The following is a 26710-nucleotide window of genomic DNA, read 5'->3' as shown; positions in this document are numbered from 1 at the left end:
GGAATTTACGTTTAGGTTCAGGAACAGATAAAGAGTGTGGGAAATTATTGATAGTGGTTTGGGCCAGATGAGTGCTTTTCGTGAAAGTTTGGCAAGGGAGGACCATAGATTGGAGCCCAGATGAGCACTTGTCATGAAAATAATGATAAAGCAGAGACAGACTCGCAACGTCTTTTCTGTGGGAAAGAGGTTGCAGGGAAGAGAAAAAGGCATCCCCCACTAAGCTACGAAGTCTATTTTGAACTCTGTCAAGGCAGGATAAGCTGCTTCTAGCAGCTCTTGCTCAGATGTGGCAATGGTACTCTATCGTTGGACGTACCTGGCTTTTATAAAGGTAGAGAATCGCATCATTTTTTTCTTCTTTCATGTAATGCCTGCTAGTCATAATGTGATGTAATCCCTCAGAAGTTAGAAATTGAGACTGAATGACTGGCACTTCACACTGTCATCGAACATTTAAACCTCATTCAGCCTCAATTTCTAACCTGTGAGGACATGCCAGGCATTACGTCCACTATGACACGAAAGAAGAAAATAAATTGTATTTCCTGACGAAGAATATTTTACAATTCGAAAATTTAAAAAAAAAAAAAAAAAAAAAAAAAAAAAATTTATTTAATTTTAATAAACAGATATATTTATCAAAATAAATTTTTGCACTTGTTCCCCCCCCCCGACTGTTAAATTTTAAATTCTTAATATCAAATACTTCTTAGACAGTGAATTTCCTATTATTATAAATAATGCGGTTTGAAATTACGTACAGATACTCAGAGTTTGAAAACATGCACCTGAAAAAAGATCGGAGGTTATATCGGCCAAAACATGATGAGAATAATACCCAAGATGAGAATAGTATATTTATTTATTTATTTATTTGCAGACTGTTACGAGGGGCGTGCAATAAGTAATGCCCCTGACCCACTTCCAGTTGTCTGATCTAGCTGAAATTTTGCATGTGCAATGATTTATATCTTTATGGGTTATGTGGCAAATTACAGCTCTGAACTAATTGTGGTTTCTGTTTTACAGGTGTTTGAACCGAGTCAGGTGTGAAATGGAGTCTGTTGAATGTCGAGCAGTGATCCGGTTTTTGTATTTGAAAGGACGTACACCACAGGAGACTTTTGATGAAATGAAAGAAACTTATGGTGATAATGCCCCATCATATGACCTTGTAAAACGCTGGCATCGTGAATTCAAACATGGCTGGAAGTCTGTGGAAACAGCTCCCAGGCCTGATCGCCTCCCCCCTTCTGCCATTGATGAGGCATCTGTCCGTCAAGTTGAGGCTGCCATTTTGGAAGATCAGCGCATTACTATTCACCAAATAACCCAAGATGTCAAGATTAGTACAGGGTCTGTGGAAACTATCATTCATGACCATTTGCATATGCATAACGTGTCTGTCAGATGGATTCCCAGGTTGCTCACACCATTCCAGAAGTGAGAATGCGTCGAGTACTCGAGGATGAATTTGGAGATGTGCCAAGAAGATGAGTCAAAGTTTTTCAAAAGACTGATTACACAGGATGAAACCTGAGTTCATCACTATGATCCAGAGACCAAAGCCCGGTCAATGCAGTGGAAGCACTTGGACTCACCACCTCCAAAGAAGGCAAGAGTGCAGCCCTCCACTGGCAAGGTCATGCTCACAGTCTTCTGGGACTAGGACAGAGTAGTGATGACAGATTTTCTGGCAAAGGGTACCACAATTACAGGAGCCTATTATGCTTCATTTTTTAGGAAATTAAGGGAAGCTATCAAAATCAAGAGGCGGGGCAAGATCAGCAAAGGTACCCTCCTCCTGCAGGACAACGCTCCGGTCCACAACTCGCAAGTCACCAGATCAGAAGCACGGGTGTGTGCTTATGAAATCCTTCCCCATCCTCCCTACTCTCCTGACCTTGCACCCTCTGACTTTCACTTCTTCCCAGCGATGAAGTTGTTTTTGAAAGGAAAGATTTCTCAGATGATGCAGCCTTGATTTCTGAAGTCACGTCGTGGTTGGAGGACCAACCTGGGGTGTTCTACAAAAACGGTCTCCAGAGCTGCATCAAACGATGGGAGAAATGCATACCTCTGGGTGGTTCCTATGTAGAGAAAGACTAATATCTGTGCCAAGTTTCATTGCTCTACTGCTATGGGAAGTGGGTCAGGGGCATTACTTATTGCACGCCCCTCGTATCCTCATCCTCATAGTTGTTGTTGCTTTTGTCGTGAAACAATTAAATAAATATAAAAATTACTCATCTCAAAGGATGCCAATTATGAGAATAGTCGTCGACATAATCCAAATTATTAATCCTCATTTAAAAAATTTCTGAGATATTTTTTGTTTATTTTGATTGTTGCGCTTTACGGCATATCAACCCTGTTGAAGAATATTTAATGCCAAAACACAACTATCGACCCGATAGGATTTGAATTCGACACAGCCAATTACATAGTCTGCAATCGTATCCATTAGGAAAACCAGCTCCACCCTTTATTGTCTTGAAGCAGTTGCTAAATCAGAGCACTTCTATTTTATCAAATTAGACAAGAAGAAATGCCGAAATTCTAAAAGAGAGAGAAAAACTTCTTTTACCATTTTGTCTTTGTTCAACAGAAAATTCCCCCACTCCGCTTGCATTTTCACCCTAACCTCCTTCACTGTCGACAAAATCGATTTTCTGTGAAACGGTATCACTCGTAGTTTCAGTTGGACACACAGACACACACACAATATATATATATATATATATATATATATATATATATATATATATATATATATCTTGAAGACTATAATCATTATTGGCAGGTGTGAATCTGTGCAATTACACAATCATAATTATTTATGGAATGCAGAAAGTCAGACATCATTTAAATATAGGAACCGTGAAATCCAAATTCCTAAAATATCAAACTTTTTTAACTGCGCAATACATTAAGTTATTATTTTACGAACATAATCGTTGTGGCCCTAGAAGGGCGACTAAGGAAAACACGGATACGTAGATGAGTTAAAAAAGGTAAACTATATTGAAACAAAAAGCAGCATATACAAAGAGCAACCAAGATGGCAGACTACGAAAGTACACTGACCACCCCAAGAATCGTAACTCCCAGTTAATTTATACAGTTCGGAAGCGTTCATATCTTGTGTATGGTGGGGTCCCAAAAACAATAATAAAGTTAATATATATACGTCCAAGGATGGAATACTGCTGCCATATCTGGGCAGGAGCTGCTAAAAACAGCCTATCCTGCCTTGACAGAGTACAAAATAGACTTCGTGGCTTAGTGGGGGATGCCCTTTTCTCTACCCTGCAACCTCTCTCCCACAGAAGAGACGTTGCGAGCCTATCCTTGTTTTATCATTATTTCCATGGCAGGTGCTCGTCTGAACTCCAATCTCTTGTCCCCCCACGCCAATCTTTCACGAAAAACACCCGTCTAGCTGAATCCACTGTGAAAAATTTCCCCCACTCTTTATCTGTGCCTAAATCAAAACGTGGATTCCATGAACAAAGCTTCTTTCTTAGAACTACACGCCTGTGGAACTCTGTTCCGTCTGCCTGCCTCCCACCTGACTACAACTTGGATGTCTTCAAGTCCAACGTTAACAAATTCCTAATGAACCGCCCCCTTAAGTAAACACTTCATCAAATCTCCACACTAACGTACTGTACTTGCAATAACCCTTATCTCTGAGTGGCTTCCGGGCCTTGATAAGTGGTGACCACCGTGTAAAAAAAAAAAAATAAATAAATAAATTAGTAACGAGACAATCCCAATATTTTTTCCGATATAAGTAACGATTACGTTTGTGAATTTTTGAGACGAGGAGCCCGTTATTCAAATGATTTGGATTCTTCCGACTACTTTTCTCATCTTGAGTGTCATCATGTTTCGGTCGATGCAACCTTTGACCTTTTTCAGGTGTATCTTGTCAAACTCGGGAATGTTTCTGTCGAACTCAGGAATTTGGACAGAATTTTTAACAGAGCCCTTTATTTACTTCACAGGAGGTAGCATGTTCTTGTTGCGTCAGCCATGAATGTACACAAGGACCTGTGCTGGAGTGGTTAGAGTACGTGGAAAAATCAATTGTTTAAGCGATATTCTCTTGAAGGTGAAAGGTTCAATTCTCAGTGTGAGCAACCGAAGAATACATTTTCGAATTACTTTGGATCCCTATCCAGTCATGGCTGATGGAACAAGAGCATGCTACCCCTGTGAAGGTCAGAGGTTACATCAACCGAAACATTGTGAAAATGACACTCAAGATGAGAACAATTGTCCGGTGAATCCAAATAACACAATTACTCATTCTCTTCTAAATTCCCGATTCTTTTGACATTTCTAAATATGGAGTTGATATCTTTCTTCTTTTTTTTTTTTGTAGTGGGGGTGGTGGTGGCTCAGATTACCGTAAAAATGCTTAATGTCAAGGGTGTGAGTTCCATAAAAACGTTGATTTAATTTGAATAAAATAAAATACGCATCAAGTGTACTTGAAAACCAAATCACAACGTAATATAAGGAAAATAAACAAATATTTTACTTGTTTGAAATTGATCACAAATATATTTCAGAGGTATACTCCATCCTCAGTATGTTGTTTTTCTTTTTTTTTTTTCTTCTTTTTTGCTATGTTGTAAAGTTGGAGAAAGAAAAGTCTGTTTGTAAAGAGCCGCACGTTGTATCTCAGCGGTTGTATTTTGAAATGTTGCAACTGTGCATAGGCAATGCGCGAATAACGTCAAGGGTGTAAGTTCCATATAGAAACGTTGTTTTAATTTGAATAAAATAAAATGCACATCAAATGCGCTTGAAAGCCAAATCACAATGTAATATTAGGAAAATAAACACACATGGCAAGAAAGAAGAAAAGCAAAAAAAAAAAAAGAAAGAAAACATACTGAGGATGGAGTTTGGCTCCGAAATATATTTATGTTATAAATTTCAAACAAGTAAAATATTTGTTTATTTTCCTAATATTACATTTTGATTTGGCTTTCAAGCGAACTTGATGTGTATTTTATTTTATTCAAATTAAAACAACGTTTCTATATGGTAATGTGTTCACATATTTTTGCTTGTGAGGTGATCTATAGTTTTCAGTTCTTACTGGTATTTTAAAATCAACACATATTTTATTATTTCACTATTAATAAGAGCCATTGAAAATTAAGTTTTAAACAAAAACAAACAAAAAAAAATGCAATTTAAAAAAAAATCATTTTTGGCATTGGAAAAGAGTTACAATTTTTTCTAATTCTGATAATTCAAAAAAGTTCTGATTTTTCTATTTTTAATTGGAAAAACTACATAAAAGACATTGCTAAGGCTGCTGTAGTGATCCTTCGATGCTGGAAAGCCTTCTAATCTGAACATTTCTTCTCTCATATTGCTAAACTTTCGAATTCCTTCCCTATATTCTGCTCGCTTTCTGTATGTAATAGAAAACAGACATCTCGTTGCTCAACTCCCTTCCTAGAGTGTCCCTGTAGGCAATATCCCTAATTCACATTAGCCACTCGCATCTCATGGGAAATTTGACTTGTTTGGAGTGAATTTGAGTAAAAACAGTATCTGTGAATTATCTCGTTTTTTTTTTTTGTTTTTGTACAGGAGACAACTTGATTTGTACTTTTATTTTTGTTATAGGCAAAGTTATAGGCAAAGTTATAGGCAAAGTTATTCCTCCCTGAATGGAAAGAAGATAACGATTTCGTATCAAAATAGTATTTTTTCATTCGTTGTCTGATTCTCTCTCATATGATCAAACAATTTTCAGACATTTACGTAACCTCTAACCTCGTTCGTACATTTTGTTTGTGTCTCTGTCAGACTCCTTTCATCTTGGACTTCCGATCTCCTCTCCTATATAATAATATTTGCTTAAATCAATTTACATCTTTCCCACTTGGCTCTGAGCCACAACTTATCTTTGACTGTGTCTAACTGGAGATTGTTCTGAACTGTAACAGTCGTCAACTGTCAAAAACCCAAAACTGTTCATAAATTGTCACAAAACCCATCACCACTCCTAAAACTGCTTATAAACTAACTCTATCCAGTCTTTTTGTACCTGTTATTGCGACACCTTGATTAACAATCCTATTCTAGTTCCCTTTGTGTGCCTTTATGAACAACTTCCTATAGCTTTGTTCTGCTGATAAACATTTTTTGTTATATTTATTTCTTTTTTAATTCTTAAAACTTTTGAGAGGGGTAGCAGGAGAGGAACGTTGATAGTATCACACACATCTGAAGGAATCTCTCTTCAAACATGTTTTCTATCTTTATTTAATTACTAGCGTGGTGACCCAACGTTGCCCGAGATTGAATGATGATCAACGAATGTTTCACACTCACATATTTTTATTGTCACTGAAATCAGTAAAATTGCCCATTTTTCAATTAAATCGATTGGTTGCCTTCTCTAATTGGGGACCCATCGGAGGAGGCTCACATGCCTCTCGCTATGATTTATTTCACAATACATTGTAGTCTACATTGCACTGTAGAGAACCAACTGTTGATTTTATAAAATTATTTTTTTTATATATAATGACTTGAATTAAAGTTTAAAATGTGAAAGTCAAGTATTATACTCCAATTGTGCTCTAAACAGAAACATTCATTTCGAATGTGCCCCTGTCATATCAAAGAACCTACTGTTGGTTTTATATGTCGGGCCTTTCAGCTTGTGTGGTAATAAAAGTTCTTTAATGGACCTGTGATGTTAGGCTGTGTAAGGTGTTAACTTTGGTCCAAATCACCTGTTCCTTCTTTTATTGGATTATTTCGGTTATTGATACTTATCGAAGACATTCTGATACTGTTATACCCTCACTTTAAATAAGAATACAGCAAGAAACACAGGGTTATGGGTGAAAGACAAAGGGGTTTATTTACAAGGGAATACATGCGACATGAGAGTTACTCAACAGATTTCCTTATTCTCTTTCTGTCTTTTTTCCTTCTGCCTCAGTCACGTGAGAGGGTCAATATATCCATAGTTCATGTCATCTATGAAGGGATGTTAGGTTATTCTATTACATCAAATACAAAACCTATCTAAGAACACTGCCAAGCACATGAAGTTTTTTTTGTGTGAAATTTCATGAAAATCGGCCCAGCTATTTTCGAGTCCACAAGAAATGAACTCCCAAAGTTTTTTTTTTTATATATAATAAAAGAGGTAAGCATTTGTACATAAAACTGAGTTTCTAATAACTGGAACAAATACATTGAGGATATTGCCAAGGCCGCTGCAAAGAAAGTGAGTTCCCTCTATCAAGCTAAAAGACTGCTCACACTTGAGAGTATTCTGTATCTCTACGAGGCCACTATTCATCCATGCAAGGAGTATTGTTGTCACATCTGGGCTGGTGCATCAACCACTAGTCTCTCCCTCTTGGATAGGGTCCAAAAAAGTCTTCAATCTAATAGGTCCTACTTTGTCAACTAAGCTCCAACCCCCGTCTCATCACCGCAATGTTGCATCTCTGTGCCTGTTTAACAAATATTTTAATAGAATGTGCTCTGATGAAATCGTTGCACTTGTGTCCCCTCGACGTACATATCTTCGACAAACCGGGTTAGCAACAAAATCTCACCCCTTCACTGTTGAGGTCCCTAAATGCCAGAAAGCTTTCCACTCTAACAGTTTCTTCCCTCAAACAGCTAAATTTTGGAATTCCCTTTCTACTACCTGCTTCCCTGGCTGTACTGATATGCAGAAGTTTAAATGTTACGTAAACCAACATTTTGTTAATCTTTTCTAGGCATGGTCCCAAATAGTAGCCCCGTCTAAGGGGCGATTGTTAGGAGTGAACGTGAGTAAAACAAGTGAAGCATGCATGGTCTCCCGTGAATGCACAGTGAACGAGGCATAAAATAAATGACTAAGTTCAGCATTTGCTCCAACCCCCCCCCCCCCCATTTAGCCCCAAAAGTTCCCAGGGGACGTCAAATTTTGGTGAAAATAGACAAATTTTAGGCCTTAATATCTGTAAATTTGAATTCTGCACCATGCAAAAAAATAAATAAATAACTGTCCATTTGCCCCCCCCCATTTTGCCCCAAAAGTCCTCAAGGCCTTAACATATTTAGATTTGAGTTCAGCACCATGCAAAACTGCTAAATAGATATACACAGAAAATTTTGGATAAATATGGTAAAATAATCCCAAAAATGGAGTGTTTTTATTAGCCAGAAAAGAGCCCCTGGGGCACACTCAAGAGGTATCGCAAAGTATAGATAAACAAAATTATGTAGTTACAATTTTTCAGAAAGTTTTATCCAAGGCATCAATTTTTTTTAAATAAGCACAAAAGTGTAAATTTTAACCATTTTAACCCGAAAGGCACCCGTAAGTTTTCCAGGAAAATCCATTCTGTTATTTTTTTACTCAAATTATGCTTAAAGTTTGTGCAAATTTTTTTTTAATTCCAAAGCGTATTTATTGAAGAAAAGTGCGAACAGACGAACGGACAAGAGTAAATTTACAGGTCCACTCTTCTTTTGTCGGGATGGGGGGGTATAGAAAATCTGAGTCGCCACTTGATGTCATCATGTTGAAGAGCCATGTCTTTATTATTTGGCAGTGAAGATCATGTTGCATAATTTCAAAATGGTTGATTAGTTTTCAACCTCAATTCCATCAAGTTGATTGAATTGAGAAAGTGAAGTGTGAAACAGAAGAGACTTCTTTGAAGTCAGGTTCAGCGGCTCAAATCGTTGCTGTGTTTTGGTTCAAATGAATTCAATTGCTTTTCAATATTTGTAAACGGTGAGGTCATGAATAATAAATGACTGACAAGTGTTTTCAAATTTATTAATCAAGGTGAAGGATGAGAGTTAGAAGGAAGACAGCATGAGACATAAGGGAGGGGGGCAGATGAGAAGAAGTGGGAGGAGAGGGAGAAAGGGGAATAAAATCTATCAGGTGTAGGAGGGGGTGGATGAAAATTTAGTGCAAAGATAACGAGAGAAGAAAATAAATAGAAGAGAAAATGGGAAAGGAGAAGATACAAGAAAGGAAGAGAGAAGGGTATGAGAGTGGCAGAGAATATGAGAGAAAGAGAGTGAGCATATAAAAGATAAGGAGGGGTATAAGAAAGAGAGGGCGGAGGAGTATGAGGAAGGAAGCAGAAGAAAGAAGGAGGGAGTAGGAATCGAATAGAAAAATAAAGGGAAGGATGAGAAAAAAGGATGATAAAAGGAAAAGAGAGGGGAGGAAGGAAAAGAGAAGGGAGGGAAGAAAAGAGAGAAGGCAAAAGGAAAAAAGAGGAGGAGGAGGAGAAGAGAGAAGGAGGTAGGAGAAGAGGAGAGGGAGGCGACAAAGAAGAAAGAATAAAGAGAAATAAACTGTAAAACTATCAGAAAGGATATTCTGTCAATCTTAACTCTAAGATTTATTATTTCAAGCTTTTTGAGGTTTCCTCTAGTTGGCTGGAGCTCTTCACTGGCCTGCACCACATCTTGACTCGTGCACGACGATCCTGAGTAAAGTGACACGAGATGGTCAACCAATCGCAATTCCACTATTGAAAGCTGACCACCTGCGGATATGACAGCTTAGTCAAATCCTTAATGGTGCAGCTTCTCAGATGTCCACTGATACGCTTGCATCACTCAGGTAAAGAGATTGGGTGGATTATGGAGCAAATTAAAACAATACGATCATCTTCCTTCATCTAACATATAAAGTTATCTTGTCAGATTTTCAAAATAGAATTTTAAGTTGACAAATCAAATTTGACTTCTACTAGCTATTTTGTATTTGTTATTGTTTTATAGTGTTATTGGTAATATAATAACGTACTTAGCTACAATTTATTGTTTCAAATTGTTTGCTCGCACTCAGACAATTGCTAATATAAAACATTTAAAAATAATCACCTTAAAAGTTAAAAAAAAATCAGCAAGGGGGATAACTCATTTAAACTTGAAGAATATAATAGTACTTGTGTACCTTAAATTTAGAAATGTGCAAACAAATAGAAATTAAAACCTCAGATGACCTTATTAAATTCACAGCAATATCTGCTAAGTACAACTGGTGATTTTTATATAATCAAAAAATAAAAATCAGCAAGAGTGATAACTCAGTTTAAACTGAAGAATATGTCTTTATTTAAAGTTCGATTTAATTTTTTTTTAAATATACAGAAAATACAAATTTTTATGATTTACGTAATACTCACTTAACAAAGATGTCATATTCTAAAAATTGCATGAATTGATCAAATAGTTTTTTTTGTTTTTTTTTAACCAAGAAAATCAAATAAAATCAAATTTTATAAAGAAGCGACACAGAGACTGAGAACTGCCATTTTGTTTGAGAATATATTAAAATTCAAAACTAAATTCGACTACTCAGATTTTGTTTGTATTCAAAATAATTAAAACTTTTTAATCATTAAAAACCGTAAATTTTGATTTTCTTTGTTAAAAAACAAAAACAAAAAAAAACTACTTGATCAATTTTACTGATTTTTTTTTGATGAGTGTATAAAGCATAAAGATTTTTTTCTTTTTTTTTTTTTTAATTACGTTGAATTCTAAATCAAAACCGGAGAATATAAAATCAGTTGTCTACTTTAAATTTAAAAATGTGCAAACAACTAAAAATTAAAATTTAAAACAACTTCGAGGTATCCCGGAAAACGCCAGATATGTACAGATTTTCTAAAAATTATTACAATTCTAACCTGAGATAAAATTTGAATCCAGATTTCAGACAGAAAACTAATCAAAAATTTAATAAACTCCAAAGTATAAAAATCTAAGAAATATTATTTACAGATTTTTTTGTGTTGAATTAAATTATGTATCTAAAGTATAAAATTTAGTTAGTTGGATTTCCCAAGTTAGACGTAAACAGGATTTCTTGAGATTACTTGCATATCGTTTGTTTTTTTTTTTCATTCTTCGGTTCATAACATAATTATGCCTGAAAATTAAGACATACTTTCTAGTTGTTTGTTCGTAGATTTTATTTTTAATTTATTTATTCATTTGTTCTTGATAGATACACAAATGTTATTATGCACACTCAGCAAATTGAGATGCCATTTTTAATTTTTAACTGGTGAATCTTGTAAGGCATCCATTTTTAATTTTTTTAACTGGTGAATCTTGTAAGGCATTTATTTCTAAAAGAATTATTGGGCCAGATAGAATATGGAACCGACGAAATGAGTGGAATTTCTTTTCTTTTTTTTATGTAAAATATACAGATTGAAAAATTCTGTAAATCACAGGTTAGACCGAATCAAATATTGATTTCTCAGATACAATGCTATTAAGGTCTAACTTTTCTTATATATATATATATATATATATATATATATATATACTAGCAGGGGTGTCCGGCGTTGCTCGGGTGTTTGGAGGTGTATGCTGTGCAAAAAAAGCAAAAAAACAAAAAGAATGGTTAATTTTTTAAAACTTTGACCCCTATTATGACCCCTTAAAATTTATAGTTTCGGGCTCAAATCACTTTATTAAGTTAGATCCAGGTTCAAGGAACCTATACCTAAAATTTCAAGTGTCTAGACCCAAAATTGTCGGAGGAGTTTGGTAGAGTTCTTAAAGGTCAAATCGTTGAAATTTGACCCCTTAACAGCCAAATTTCTGGCTGACACACGTCACATCGATTTTCCCAAATCTTAGTACCCGGTATTTCAAATTTCGAGTCTATAGACTAAAAATTGACAGAGTTATTGCGTAGGGAAATGTACACAGACACACAGACAGGCAGACAGACAGACAGACACGTTCACTTTTATAGATATATAGATATATATACCCAATAATAGTTTTAGATGGAAAACTAAAAGAGGCTACCATTTTTTGATGTTGAATTATACCAAGGTGTATTCAGTTTCGGAAGTAATCTAAATAATAAAGAGGTCAAGAGGAAAAAGAAAGCCAAGGCCTCCTTAAGAAAATTAATACTTCGTATATTTTGTGTATCACAAAAATGTATATGAATAAGGTAGACTGAAACAATTGTATGCAAATAAAAACTGTCTTTCTAATAAATTTATGTGAATTTGTTGCATTTACTTAGGTTATATAACATTATATATATATATATATATATATATATATATATATATATATAGTGTTATAATGGAATAAATCCAGAGGAAATCCGGGTATGAGAGCTCAATGTGGTAAACAGAGCAATAAGATAAAAATTATAACACGGAAATTACATAATTGTCGATGCAATAATTTATTTCAACCTTATGGTATTTTCAAGCATCTAAATCAGACAATTACATTTTTGATACTGAAAAAAAGAAAAGAAAAGATCGGGCTTCGACCCTCAAAAAACCAGAGGTGGTGGTAGTAGCAATCCACTTAATACATTTAATAGAGAGGGTGGTAGGGATTTAAAAAAATAAAAATTAAAAATTAAAAATAACAAATAAAAATATTAGATTAGACACTTATAAGCGGCAGCTCGATGTAACCATAGATACACACACACACACACACACACACACACACACACACACACACACACACACACACGCAACACATACACCTACACCCACATACACACACACGCCTCTAAGATGTACGTTCTGACATGTAAATGCCTTGACACGCGTTTACTAACCTAGGAAGAAAGGGGCGAAAGTATACGGATATATAGTGAAAGAAATAGAACAGCGCGTAATGGAAAAAAGAAGAAAAAAAGAGGAAGAAAAAAAGAGGAGACAGTGATCAAATGTTAACTGTCATATTAGTCTAGAAACTCTGAGAAAAGTAAGGGAAATAAACTGGATGTTGTACACGCGTCCTATAGTTAATTGAGTCATGGAAAGTAGGTCTATTAAAAGATAAATAAAAAAAAATTAATTAGCACTCATAATAATAAGATATTAAACAACTCTAATAGAAATAAGGCTACAGTAGACAAATGTAACTGCCAAGTGAAAAATAACTGCCCACTGGACGGTAATTGTAAAGTTGAGTGCGTGGTTTATAAGGCCACGATCCACCCAGAAGATAATAACAGGGACAAAAAAGTTTACTTCGGTATCTCCGCCGGAAGCTGGAAACAACGTTTTTATGACCACAAACATTCTTTCAATAACCCAGAACTTAAGAATAAAACCGAGTTAGCTAAACAATGGTGGTTATTAAAAAATGAGAATCGATCCCCAGTGATTTCATGGTCAATCCTATGTCATTCGGACGTTCCAAACGGCTTTAGGCAGAGATGCAGTTTATGCCTCGAGGAAAAAATAAGAATCCTGAAGTACCAACACAGTAATCTCCTAAACAAACGAGATGAACTGATGGCCAGATGTAGACATAAATGTAAATTTAAAATAACCAATAACTCTATATCCGACGAACAGAGAATTCTATAATGGTAAAGACACCGAATCTAACACCACTAGATTAGTTACGATAAACCATCCCACCCCACCCGACTGGCAATTATAGTGTTGTCCGGTATATACTCGATAATAACTACTTTACGATTTGTTGTCCGAAATCTAAGTTAGGCATATATATATATTTTTTTTTCCCCGAAGTACCTGGTTTATCCAAATTACTTATAAATAAATGAGATAGCCTTAAGATAATAATTTTTCTCTGCAGATAATACATTAGTTATTAAACTGAGTTAAGTCAAAAAGACCAAATACTAAAACTAGATATTATTAGATTTGATACAAATCAACACAAAAATATAATTATTTTACTTATTTCTTTATGCGTGCATGAGAATAATTTTGTTGTACGGAGTGAATAAAAGTATATATTAACCGAAACTAGATACGTCCTATCGAATTGGGGGCGGCCAATATTACAATTTCCCACTTCTTAATCAATTACGAATTGAAATATTAATTACAACGACCGCTATAATCACCAATAAAATTATTTACATGAAAATATATAAAATATTAAATACATAAGACTCAATTTTTTAAATTCATAGTATTATATTACAAATACAATATTTAAATGAATTATAAGATAATATTTATTTCTAACTAATTTTTACATAATAACATACAGATAGTTTTAAAACTTTATATATAATATTCTTTTTATTTTTATTTTCTTACTTTTATTTTTTTATTTATTTTTTTTTATTTATCTTTTAATAGACCTACTTTCCATGACTCAATTAACTATAGGACGCGTGTACAACATCCAGTTTATTTCCCTTACTTTTCTCAGAGTTTCTAGACTAATATGACAGTTAACATTTGATCACTGTCTCCTCTTTTTTTCTTCCTCTTTTTTTCTTCTTTTTTCCATTACGCGCTGTTCTATTTCTTTCACTATATATCCGTATACTTTCGCCCCTTTCTTCCTAGGTTAGTAAACGCGTGTCAAGGCATTTACATGTCAGAACGTGTGTGTGTATGTGGGTGTAGGTGTATGTGTATGTGTTGCGTGTGTGTGTGTGTGTGTGAGTGTGTGTGTGTGTATCTATGGTTACATCGAGCTGCCGCTTATAAGTGTCTAATCTAATATTTTTATTTGTTATTTTTAATTTTTAATTTTTATTTTTTTAAATCCCTACCACCCTCTCTATTAAATGTATTAAGTGGATTGCTACTACCACCACCTCTGGTTTTTTGAGGGTCGAAGCCCGATCTTTTCTTTTCTTTTTTTCAGTATCAAAAATGTAATTGTCTGATTTAGATGCTTGAAAATACCATAAGGTTGAAATAAATTATTGCATCGACAATTATGTAATTTCCGTGTTATAATTTTTATTTTATATATATATATATATATATATATATATATATATAAGTGATCTTGTCTGTGTGTGAGGAGCGGTCTCAACCAAACTACTCTGTAAATTTGGGGGTTACAGATTTGAAACTTGATATATAATGGATTTAGACCTGTGGAACGAATTCAATTTATTTTCAAGCCGATAAAAATAGTTGCTAAGGAGTCAAAATTTATAAAATTGGAACTTGGCAGGCGTAAATCAACTACACATGTTACTTCTATGCATGCACAGATATACATTTATAGGCTTAACAATGTTATTTTTGAAGTTTTTATATGCATATGAACGTGGCTCAGATGGTAACGAATAAGGCGGGAGTGCTCTAGGTTTAGATTTCGATTCTAGCTGATGGCACTCAAGTCATTTTTTTTTTTTTTTAACTTTTGGGTATAATATAATGAAAGCATTGGCTCTATAATTATAAATACGAAATCAGCATAAATTCAAATATCATATTTAAGTGTATGTTACTAGCGTACGGGTTGGAGGGGAAAAAAACTAAAATAGCCTACCATTTTGTGATCTAAAATTGTGCCAGCAAGACACATTCCGTTTCAGCAAGAAAGAGAAAAATAGGGAGTGATAGAGAGAGAAAGAAATAGAGAGAGGGGGAGAGAAGGAAGATTTTATTTATAGAGGGGGGGGTGTAGCTACATGTAGTTTTAAGCGAACATCATACAATGCTCACTGAAGAGAAAAATTAACTAATTAATTCCTCTTGTGATGAAAATAAATGCTTTGTTTTCTTATTAGTTGAAAACACATCATTTCATATAGATTAAATTAAGTGCTTCTAAAAAGAGGGGAACACGGATCAGGAAAGAGAAGTCTAAAAAAAACATTAATGGAATATAACAAAGAAAATAAAAACTAAAAATAAATAAATAAAATAAAAATGAAAGAAAGAAAAGCAACAAAAGGAAACGGAGAAAAAGAAAAAAAAATAGAAATAAATGGAGAATTTTCTCTGGTATTTAATGGATTTTGGTACAGGTGCAACGCCAATTTTTCAATACTTGCAGTTTTAGAATCCTGCCGGATTAACCACCCTCCCCCGGACTATCCGATTTAACCTTAATGATTTCACGACCCCCCCCCACACACACACCTTTCACTCCAACGCACTAATTATAGACCTACCACATCTCTAAACTAGGAAGGATTACTAGGAACATAAACCAGCATTAAATGTGTTCGATATTGGTATCCCGGAAAAACGCTGGCTTACCTAATTGAAATGAAAGTGGTTGCGATGGTCAACGTTTAATTGATAGAAAATATTTCGATAACAAAAAGGAATGCATTGAGAAAAATGGGCCAGTAGCAAAAAAAAAAAAAAGAATGGAGGGAGCGACATATTTACAGTTAGATATTTATAATTAGGAATTTTAGAAACATAAAAACATAGAAAGTAAATAAGTTCTTGATGAGCCGTTCCATATAAGTTATTAAATTTACCAAATTTTCATTACTAATGATTACTATATTGACCAATTTCTACTGTACACTCTTTAACCCTTATCCTTGAGTGGCCTCTGGGCCTTGATAATGTGGTGATGCCTTTGTAAAAAAAAAAAAAAAAAAAAAAAAACATAATCAAATAGAATTTAGTTATCAAAACAATGACTGACTTGAATTAAGGACTTTTTTTTTTTACACAGGCATCACCACGTTATCAAGGCCAAGAGGCCAATCGAGGATAAGGGTTAAAGAGTGTACAGTAGAAATTGGACAATATAGTAATCAATTCGGTAAATTTGTTAACTTATATGGAACGGCTCATCAAGAACTAGTTTACGTTAGACTTGAAGATAACCATATTGTAGTCAGCCGGAAAGCAGGAAAACGGAAGACAATTCCACAGGCGTGCAGTTCTAAGAAAGAAGCTTTTTTCATGGAATTTACGTTTAGGTTTAGGCACAGATAAAGAGTGTGTGTGTGTGGGGGGGAATTATTGATAGTGTTTTCCACTAGACGAGTGTTTCTTGTGAAAGTTTGGCGAGAGGGGACTATAGACTGAAGCTCAGTCGAATACTTTCCATAAAAATAACGATACATCAGAGACAAACTCGCAACATCTCTTCTGTGATATAGAGGTTGCAGGAAAGAGAAAAGGTCATCTACGAGGCTACAAAGTCTATTTTGAACTCTGTCAAGGCAGGACAAGTCCTTTCTAGCAGCTCCTGCCCAGATGTGGCAACAGTATTCCATCATTGGACGTACCTAGCTCTTATAACGAGGACTGGCCTCATTATGTGACGTCAGAGAATTGAACTAATGAAAAAGGATTTTCATATATTTCATAGAAAAGACGTTAAAAGAGAGTTGAAAAGGTTAGACAAACAGAGTGCCTGGGAAATAAAGTTTGCTAGAGAGTTGTCAGATCAGTCATGGAAGCATTTCGATTGGCTAACTAGAGAATATATTAGCAAAAGAGAAAAAGACGTGCACTCCATGAGCATACAACCATAGAAATAAAATGTTAAATATAAAATATATAAAATATAAATTGGTCGTCATGAGTTCTTCGAAGGAAAGTGTCTTCCATTTTAGTACAGCAAGTCAGAAAGTTGTGACTAAGAAAAAGGTATGTGATTTTTGGTCTGATGTGTTGTGACTATGAAGAAGGTATGGTCCTCTTTTGTCTGGTGCCAAGCAGAAAAAAGATGTTTATTTGTCCCGTTAAAGAACTGCCTCTCAAGTGTTTATTTGTCTGGTTCGCTAACTAGAGAAAGTGTAAGACACAAAAGAAAAAAAAAAAGCGTGCACTCCAAGAGGAGACAACCATGGAAATAAATGTTAAAAATAAAATATGAATTGGTTATCATGAGTTCTTTGGAGAGAAGTGTCTTCCATTTCAGGACAGCATGTCAAAGTGTTGCGTCTTTTGGTCCGATTTTAACATAGTCGTTACATGCCAACACTCGTGACTGACACGTTGTGTGCAGACAGTTACAAAGAAACAAAGACAAAGAATTAATTTTTTTCAGTTGAAACAACAGACATTTATTTACAGGTACTTCTAGAATAACACCTTATCTTTTGTTCAAAAGTCTTTTCGTACTCAAATGTGTTTAACAATACTCTGTCATGTCAAACACATGGTACTCTGTCTTTGTCTAGTCACGTTTAAGACATGCCTTTCCCTGTTGCTCTCGGGGCATGTGTGTCTGTTTCTATCCTTCTTGGGCCACGTTTTTCTTTTTTATATAATTGTTTTTTTTCCTTCTCCCTCGCTGTGACGTCACCACACACACGACTTGGTCATTTACATATGTTGGCTGTCGTGCAGCTGCTGCTATTGCCGCAGCTGCCATATGCACATCCGTGCTTTGTTACACTGTGTTCCTCCTTTGTCTGGTGCCAAGCAAACAAAAATGTTTATTAATTCCGTTAAAGAACTATATCTTAAATGTTTAATTGTCCGGTTGTGAACTGTCCGATTTGATAACCACTCACACATGCACCTGCTCAATAAACATTGACACGTACACACACATACACACACACACACACACACACACACACACATTTCCCTAGACCAGCGTTTCCCAAACTTCATAACACTGCGGAGCACTTGAGCAGGGCCCAGGTTTTTCACGGAGCACTAACAAGATAATTTCTAAAATAAATATGAAAAACATTAATTTCAAATTTTAACTTATACACGTTCATTAATTGTTCCTGTTCGTGATTTTATTATATTTTGGTATTTATAACAGTTTTTTTTTTTTAATTAATAAAAACTTGTTGCATTTTTAATCTGGCCATAAAATAGCTGGCAAGAGCCATGTAAATTTTATAACTTTATATTTAAAATAATTTTTTTTTTACATAATTAAAAAATCTATGAAGCAGAGATTTTGAAATAATGGAATTTTAATCGTTTTAATCTTTTAAAAATAAGTTAATTTTTAAAAGGTTACTTTTTCTTAGCAATTCACCTGATTATAGTATATATTAATGAGAAAAAACGCTATTAAAAAACATAATAATATTAAATTTGTATCAATTTTTTAATTGCAACTTCAAGGTAAGTTTTTGTTCAATATGTGTATTTAAACTTGAAAAAAATAAATATTTTTTACTTATTTGAACTCTTATGTTTCATAATAAATAGAAATTTCGATAGATTTAAATATATTTTCTTCGAATTTCGAAAAAATAAATAGGGGGGGGGGACACGCACTAAAAAACTATTTCCCTTCATATATTTTACGGAAATTGCATTTTATATGTAATTTCATTCTAAAATGGATAAGTATCGAAAATTTCACGAAAATCTAACCATTAGTTGATTTTTGCTAGATTTATTAAACACGGGTATGTTTTCACGTTCGGAATGTCTACTACATGGGAACGTTATTTTAAAGCGCTAATTATGTAAACACGATTTTCGTCTCGCAATTTCATTATTTTCGTTCGATGAAAAAAAATTGTTTTTAATTATTACTGGTTTATTTTGCTCTTCTTTTAAATGGTACAAAAGTTATACTGATAACATTAATTTATAATAAAGTTACATCGGGTTACATATGGGGGGGGGTAATTCTGTGGTGAATTTTGGCAGTCCCTATTTATCTGTATTTTGTTTTGAAAGTAGGTTTAATTCATAATAAGCACCGTTTGTTCCTACTGTTATGTTGTGACCCTTTGGCTGTGATTATAGCGTAGTATATGTGTTAACTCTGGCAGGCAGGTCCAGCGGTTAACACATTATTATTATTATTATTATTATTATTATTATTATTATTATTATTATTATTATTAATTGATTTGAGCGACGGCGGGTCGCTTGATCGATTATTATGATTAGAAAAATGAACAATTAGATTGTAAAAAAGTGATTGAAAACTGAAAAAATATTTAGTTATTTGCAAGAACAATGCCAATAGTTCTGCATTTCTAGGGTTTCAATATCTTATCTTTTAATAGTTGCATACTGGGTTCGATTCTAACCTTTTCCTAATATCATTTTCATACTTATCTAGTTTTGCTTTCTTACTGACTGGGGTCTGCCCCTTTTTGTAGCACTCCTTCTGTCGTCGTGATGTAAACAGATATAAATGTCATTGTCACCCTTTGTTCTGAGCCCCCGTTATATGGTGTCATCAATATGACCCTCCCCCCGCTAACACAACACTACAAACCATTAGCTTGCTACCGTTAAGTAATCAGCAATGTATTTTAGAAAGAAAATGAGCAAGTTGATTCGCTGGTTTTGTTCAGTAAGTTGCTCCGTTCGAACGAGCAGAAAAATTGCAAACGTTTGACGATAACAAAGAAAGTGAGTTATAAAAAAAATAATAATAAAAATAAAAAAAGAAGAAACGTTAATTGAATTTCGAAAAGGGGATGTTGTGCTTTATTTAATTTGAGCATCGCCTGAGAATCGACGAAAGATTCACTTGGAACACAAAATATCTTGGCGAAGTTAATAAAACAAAACCACCGTTTTAATGGGCGACATCTGTTTATTTTTTAGACTAAGAAATAAAAATAAATTGTGGAAAATTATTTTGGACTAACGGCTTTGTCCGGTCGTAAAATACATTTTAATTCATGCAGGTTTCGTATTTATTATTACAGAACAAATTCTCTATTGAATAGCATATTGTACCTAATATATAGTACTGATTACAAAAGATTAAAAAATGACTTGGGTGCCGTCAGCAAGAATCGAAACCAAAACATTGGCATAATAATTACATGAATGATTCTGCGCTACGAAGCGGGTGCTGTCACTAATTGGACACTTCAACATGCTTTTAAAAAATAACGTTAAGATGGACAACATCTTAAAATTTGAAATATAGACTTTTTATCATTTATTTGTATATGCTCTGTAGTTACATAAATTAAAGGTGAAATATAATTGAATAAGCATATTTTTCCATAAACACACACATATGAATATAAACAGAAAGCGCTTGAAAAAAAATAGGGCCAAACAACAACTCTTGGGCGCCATTCTATATAATATGCCTGCCGAAATTAAAAAGACTGCTCAGCAAAGAGATAAGATATATTATTTTAATTGGAATTCATTATTGAGATGAGTATTATATTAATTTATTTATTGCGGACTACTATTCTCATCTTTATTAGTTGTTGTTTCACAATGTTTCAGCCAACTATTCCTCTGGCTTCGTCAGGTGGTAACCGCAACGGATAGGAACTTCGAATCTCCTAACTGCATTCTCAGCAATCACTGCCATCCATAGTTGTTGTCGTCTCACCATGTTTTGAAACAACAACTAATAAAGATGAGAATAATAGCCTGCAATAAATTAAAATAAATAATACTTATCTTTAATAATGAATTCCAATTAAAATAATATATATAACATTCGGTACGGACCCGACCATGGAAGATCAGATAATAAATCAACGTGGATTTATAAGATCCAAAAATCCAACCTTGAACACCATTCGTTCTGCCAGATCAAACATACCCATTCCTGTGTCTCTTCTATCATCATATGTGACCAGTTTTCTATAATAGTCCAACATATAGGAGCCTATTCGTGACCAGACACACACACAGACAAATGACAAAAGGATTACCTAACATACCAGTTTTGGAGTATTCTGCCGATTAATAAAAACTAATTGTAAACTTCCATTTTACATCGTTGTTCTCACTATATATGTATATATATTTGTTTTAACAAAAACCAAGACATCAAAGAATGGATTGATAGCGACAAATAGTGTATTTCAACGTTAGTTACAATTGTTTCAAGACTATTCGGACAAATTCAAACATTATGTCGTTTGAAAATTTTCACAAGAACGGCCTTTCGTCAGACTTGCTGAATAAAAAACACTTTAACAATGAAATATTTGGAAACCATTTCCCTTGTAAGGAAAAGAAAATAAGCGAAAATATATTACCTATAGCTCATCCTTGCAAAGTTTATATATATATATATATATATATATATATATATATATATATATATATATATATATATATATTAGTAAGTCATATATTAATTTTCTCTTATACAGCAATGAATTAATTTCTGTGGTTTCCTTGGACAAGATGTTTGGATTGTGTGTACAAGCATTTCTTGGATAAAAGGGGAGATAATTCGATATAAGAGGAAATCATTAAAAAAAAAAGTTTCTTTTTTAATTTTGTTTTCTAATTGGTCTTTAATTGATTCACTTTCAGAAATACTGAAATGTTTAACAATAAAGAAAAGACGTTTTTATGGGATGACGTTTTTATCGTATTTGCTTAATGCACAGTCAAATAAAAGTGTGAAAGTAAACACCAATGATTTGAAGTAGATGAGAAGAGACGGATATCATTAACAAAGCAAATGGGGGGGAGGGGATCTTAAAGTGGGAAGGGGTTATTCAGGGTCATTTAGACATTGGTAATAGAAAGATATCATCAAAGCAAAAACAAGTTTAAAAATCAGTTGATTATCCCATTTTTAAGGTGTCCATTCAGCCTCAAGAGGCAGTGGATAGCCCTGGAATATTGGCCATAGTGAAGCAAGGATTAAGCCATCTTCAACTTCACGACCTCTCCTGAACCGACATTGCTAAAGTACAGCCACAAGAGATCCTAAAAACAATACCGGGATAAGCAGAGGAAAACTGTTCTTATTTCAAGATTTCCATGTTCCTATACTAGTTGCACAACCAAGGCTTGAGAGTCTAGGCTACCCTACTATTTACCCCATAGCTGGAGGGAGGATATATGGACTCATACCTTTTCCCAAAAGTCAAAGTGATGTAGTAGACAGAACGCAAATCAGTGTGCCTATATACATACATATATATATATATATATATATATATATATATATATATATATATATACACACACACACACACATATATATAGATAGCTGGCAGCATAGCGTTGCCCAGTCGCACACAATACACTTAAACACGATATTTTAATTTATGCAGATTGCATATGTATTATTATAGAATCAATCCTCTATTGATTATTATATATTATGAGGAATAATTGCCCAGTGGAATAATTCGCAAAAAAAAAAAAATTTTTAATAAAAAATATAACGATGATGTCACTCATCAAATTCCGTCTATGTTTGTTTATAATAGCACGTCAGCTGATATTTGGACTTAACAATGAATGCCCTGGAAAAGTTACTTCTGATTAATGTTTAGTTTTAAAATACACAAATGAAGCAATGATTTGGGATGATTTTAAATGGTACCTCTTTTTTTTTATCGTAAATTGAACTCATTAATAAGAAAAAATGAAAATAAAATTGTGAGGGGTACACCTGGGCTTGAACTAGGGATCATTCAATCTGTAGTCGAATGCTTTACCACTAAGATCTCCAGATTATAATAAATCTGTTTTTTTTTTTAAGAAGAAATGATTTGCTGAGTTTTTATTATCTCTCTTGGCCGGTGTAATGTAAAATATTCCTTGTAAAAATTATTCTTTTCATCTATAAGAGAGAAAAACTATTTTTACGATCGGATTTTTTCGATTTTCAATACTTATTGGATTAATTTCTGCACAAAAATTATTTAAGAACACTGCCAGACATATAAATTAGCTTTGTGTGAAATTTGCAAAAGATAGGCTCAGCAGTTTCGGAATCTATGAGGAAGAAACTCCCACACACACAGAAATTTTTATATAATAGTAGAGATATTATTCAGAACATCTAATCATGCATAATATGGCTGACAAAATTTTCTAGTCATTTATTTGATTCTGACATCTAATTTTTTTAATCGTTTGCACTACATAAGAAGCACAGCTCAAAGATTAGATGCATGGACTAACAAACATACACCCATAAAAATTTGGCAGTTCAGTCATTTAGTATCAAACGTTCTGAATTATATACATACAGATCTTCAATTATAGAACATCTTATAGAAAATCACCTCTAATTTCATGCTGACTTATACTCCATTTTCAGTAAATTATACCCCACCTATCACCTTAAAATACTAAAAGTTATACATATATTAAGTCGAGGTGACTTGCTTGGACTTAATGTAATTTCTATTTAATTATAATATATATATATCATGTCAGGTCATGTCATATGCTACTGGTACCATGTAACCCAGTATTACTTGCCTCATGATCTGGTTCCCCCACCAGACTTGTTTGGTGAGTAGGGTGGCTACTAGTCTCCCTGAAGGATTAAAAACAAGACCTTCCAAAGGGCGAATGAACCCTTTTTCGGGGTCAACGGCCAACTAGCATCGTGTGTGTTTGTGCGTATGTATGCGTGTGTTGGGGTGGAGACGGCTCCTGTAAGCCATGGTGAAGGTAACCTTTCTAGGAGAAGCAAATCTCTGATTTAAAAAACTATAAAGCAGGAGACCAGTACCCGCATTAATCTAGTCTGCAGTTTAACTTGTTGCGGACTATCTTGCTCTTACTTGTTGCTGGATCTCAACATTTTGAACCGAGAGAGAGACCTTAGCTGTTGTACAAAGCTAAGACTCTGTAACATCAGCTGTGTATAGATACTCCTTCAGGCATTTGTCAATTAAAATGGTCCTGTGGCGATGGAAGTCATTTATGGGCCTGAGGGAGTGGCACTCATCTGACAAGACGCTGCAATTTTCATATATATATATATATATACATATATATATATATATATATATATATATATATATATATATATATATATATACTTGTCAGAGATGGGTGGGCGATCGACTTTACTCGGTCGTAGAATAAGCTTAAATATGATATTTTAATTTATCCAGATTTCGTATATATTATTATAGAGTCGTGATTTCAAAAATAAAAAGTATTTGGGTGCCATCAGCTAGAATCGAAACCAAAAGCAAAACTGTAGCATTCAAAGCTGGTGACGTTACCACTGTATCAACGTGACACGTATATGAACTGATTAAAAATAAACTAAGATGAATGTATGAAATGTATAACAATTTTTTTCAATTTTGACCCCTTAAAAAACTATTTTAAGCGGCTAAAGACCCATAAAAGAACAATCCATAAAAAATCCAAACATTTAAGGCCCCTAGCACCGCTCTGCGAGATTTAGTTTTGGAAGAAATAGAGTTTGAAAATATGGAGACAGACAGACAGACAGTGAATTTTATATATACGTATGTATATGTCTACACACTTTCAAAAAAGTATACATTTCTATATTCAGCCATATGTTTTATTTTTACTCCTTGTTGAATAATTAAAATTTTGTATAAGATCTTATAGGTTTATAAAAGTTTTTTTTTGAAAATTTGAATAAATTTTAAATATCAAGATTTTTATTTTATATATATATATATATATATATATATATATATATATATATAATTTAAAGGAGATTAGAATAATAGTCTAAAGAGCTAAGTGTATTTTAATGTAATAGTGAAATTACTAGTTTAATTAAAATACAGGAAATGCTCGTTGTAATTTAGATATATAATAAGCTCGATAGTTAAATGTCCTAGAGCTAATTCAATATTAAGTAATGTGATTTATAATTTAAAAGTTTTAAAATTTTTAAAATTTAAAAATCAAAATTTAATTAAATTAAAAATCAGTTTCATAAGAAGGAACAACAACAAAGTCAATTATCTGTACGATCGTTTCGGAAATCCGTGCTTTTTATTTGTGGTATACATGAAGTCACGTAGAATAATTATACATAGTTTTTTTGGTAAGCACGGTCTCCTCATCAGCAAATTTAGGAGGATTTCTATTGAATTGAAAAGACACCAAAAATAAACCTAGCATTAAAAGTAAGGCAGATGAATCTTTTGGTTTTCCTTTTTTTGAAATCAGGAACTGTATTTTTTATATAGTAATATATATATATATATATATATATATATATATATATATATATATATATATATATATATATATATATATATATATATATTACTTCATTTAATCACATAAGTTAATATATGGAAGTATAAATTTATGCATAAACTTTAAGTATTTACTTCAACAGTGTTCAATACGTAGGTAGAGCTAGGTAGCAAGTTATAAAATATATATGACAATTAAGCTACACAGAATATTCCGCATTTCATCCACACTAGGATTCATCAGGCTTATGCGAGGAGTTGTGGTTGTCTCGCGTTTTTATATTTTCTGTATCTTAAACCAACGCACACAGTAATACTTAAAAACAAGTAGTGATTTCAAAAGTTAAAAAAACAAATATAACTTTGGTGCTATTAACTAGGATCGAAACCCAAACATCAAAACATTTAGCTCTCTTATGGTGTTTGCTACCATTTGAGCTAACGACATCTGCATATCATAACATCGATAAATTAGCACAATTAAATGTATAAATGCATATTTGCGCATACGTAGTGCATACACATCACGGCAAATTATGCCTAACAAGTTTACAATGTTTAAATTTTCTCCTTTAGGTTTAGAGTTTATATATGTCTGTATTTCAGAGTCAAAATATCTGAGTATTTTCTGCTGAGATGAGTTTCTTTGTTTCCATTTTTTTTTCCTTGAGAAGCAGCTGCAAACGTTTCACACAAATTGTAATTTAAAACTAACGAATATAAAAGGTTAGATGTTATTCTAATATTTAGTGCGGGATAAAGCCACATAATCAGAACATTAAAATGAATAGAAAAAGAAATGCATCGTCATTTTTTTTTTTGCAGTGTGGCAAAGAAATAGAGGAAAGAGGTGATGGATAGATAGAGGAGGGGGGGGTAAGTAGAGAGAATGGTGGTGGGGGAGACAAATTTTGCTGTTCGAAACTGACAAGAAACTTTACAGTTCTGAATTTTTGAGATAAGGAATGGGTATTTATATTAATAGGACTACTGTTCTCATCTTGAGTGTTATTTGCACGTCGTTTCGGTCGATGTAGCCTCCAACCTTCTTCAAGTGTATAAGTCGCCATGTTTTCTATTGGAAAAGGTTAACTCTGTACT

General features: G+C 33.6%; 1 protein-coding gene across 2 annotated transcripts in view; it reads right to left on the bottom strand.

The window, feature by feature from the left end:
* Window positions 1-26710, bottom strand: part of LOC145260324 (myosin-VIIa-like) — a 965294-nt gene that overhangs the window by 536518 nt on the left and 402066 nt on the right. The gene's annotated exons all lie outside the window — the stretch shown is intronic.

This window comes from Euprymna scolopes, chromosome 36, assembly GCF_053919585.1.
Source record: "Euprymna scolopes isolate OS-2025 chromosome 36, ASM5391958v1, whole genome shotgun sequence".
Taxonomy (NCBI): Eukaryota; Metazoa; Mollusca; class Cephalopoda; order Sepiida; family Sepiolidae; genus Euprymna; species Euprymna scolopes.
Note: the sequence above shows the minus strand (reverse complement) of the source record. Positions and strands in the feature narration are given on the sequence as shown.